Genomic DNA, 2,301 nt, shown 5'->3' with positions numbered 1-2,301 from the left:
TGCCAGTTCTTAGGAATATATAAAAGCTATCTTTCCTTTAAGCAGTTTATTAATATACAGACTGTGGAATTCCATCCTAATCTCTCTTCAAGAAACTAATAATGATTTAAAACATAAAAAGTACATCATTTGAAACTCTTCAAAACTTTGTATATGCACCAACATTCTGTAAAAATTTCATGAAGTAACCTGAAGCCTCAGTTTTTATAAATGCCTTATCATGTACTCTGGTAATTCTCAAAATTAGATGAAAGCAAATGTGGCACCGAAGACAGAAAGCTTCAACAGCTTATTCACTCCTAAAGGGGCCGTCCTATGCAATGAGGGGTAAAGGAGGGTCTGATTAAGTTAATGGTCATATGTATTGTTAAATGTGTGAGGGAACTACCCTATTGTTGTTATATTCTATCTCAGGCTATTTCAAGGTATAACAGGGGCATAAGCAACATGGGATTTTCAGCCTAGATCACCCTTCTTGTACTTATGCTTGTTCCATAAGCATGAAATAATGACATTACCTATAGATATCAATTCATAAATGCCCAAACAATGTTTTATAACAAACTATCAATGCATTTAAATGATGTATGGTGATTTCCAAAGAAAATGCATGTATGTAAGCCTGTTTGAGTACAGGTACGATGCATTTTCCATCAAGACCTATATGTGATATGTGATAGATAAGACATCAATTAACAAATGTACTATATATCAAGACTGTAAATCACAAAATAAAAGAATGAAAAGTATGAACCCACAAGTCCCAATCCTGCAGCTCTCTTCTATGACATTATCTGTAGAAATCAGTTCATAAAAGTCCTAGGAATGTTTTATACCATACAGAAATAGCAGATATATAGTATAATAAAAATGAAAAAAAAATTGAAAACAAACAAACATGTAAATCATGAGCAACTTTGGTAGACAGTAAAAATAAACAGGAGGGTGGTGTGAGCCACAGAGGGAGGCTGAGAATAACCATGTTAGGTGAGGTGTATGCAGATAATGGTTCACAATGACCTACTTATATAATTACGCAGGCTACATGATAGCATCGGTGGAAAACTCTGTACCATGGTTGTTTTGTTTGGTGATGCTGTACACCAACGACATTACCAATCTGAATAAATCAATAAGCAACAGTAAAGGCAATGTCTGGTATTTAATTTGATCTATAAGAGTAGCCAATAAGCAAGCAAAAATAATAGAAACGTAACAACGACAAAAAAATATTTCTAAGTTTGTGGGCTTATTACATTGAATTTTTTTTCATATTTGTGATTTTTTAGAGTTTACAACTTGTATGATCTTAAAAAGTTTTCTCCCTAAAACCAACTTGAAAATGCACAGAAAACTACATATCAGATCTTGCAAATCTGATGTTTTTTGGCGAATTTCCAGTGGACCAAAAAACATCAGATTTTTTGCTATCATGTTACATGCAATATTTCTGAAAGTAAAATGTATTTTCAAAATATCCTATATATAACTTAGAGGTATTCTCAACAAGAGTAAAATAAAAACAACCTCGAACTTGAGGACTCTAAGATTTTAGATTTTATAATGGGGCCACTGTTCTCTATGAAACAAAAATTATATACCAAAAGATGCATAATAAACAACTCTTCCACACTGCCAAATTTCATGTCAATCTGTAAGACCATTAACAAAAAAATAAATATTTGTGTATCTTCTGGGACAGTCTCCTTAACAAACAAAATATTTAATAAATGAATAAGTAAAAAGACTGAGGTGATGTCATAATGATAAAATCCTCTAATATTTTATTTCCTCACAAATAATACAAATGAACATAACTACAAAATTATGATACTGCCCCTGTTCATGATTAACAGACAATCTAACTACATGACACCTGGCAAGTGACAGAGCCAGTACTGACAACTGTCCAGGAAATATATATTTATTCTATATATAATTTAATAACCATATTAACAAAACAGCAGGCACACTCTTTCCTTCAAACTTAGAAGCACCAAGAAAAACCAAACACATCCTATTTCACTTCCATAATAATCTAGTAATATATATTATAATATATATTGTTACTCTTTTGTTCAGTGCTTGTACAGATATTGGAAAAAGTCTCAATACTTGCTTTTGCATGTACCTCATGGGATGTGGGTTATTTATGCATGAAAATGCCTACATATTTAGTTTAAACTTTCAATTCTTGGGAGAAAAAAATATATATGGTGATGGGAATCCAATAGCCATTGATTTTTCTTTTATATATTTCTATACTACCCAGTTCTGGCACATCCTTGACATATTTCATGA

The sequence above is a fragment of the Penaeus monodon genome, chromosome 31, assembly GCF_015228065.2.
Source record: "Penaeus monodon isolate SGIC_2016 chromosome 31, NSTDA_Pmon_1, whole genome shotgun sequence".
NCBI classification, from domain to species: Eukaryota; Metazoa; Arthropoda; class Malacostraca; order Decapoda; family Penaeidae; genus Penaeus; species Penaeus monodon.
The sequence above is the reverse complement of the archived record's forward strand: the minus strand, read 5'-3'. Positions refer to the sequence as shown.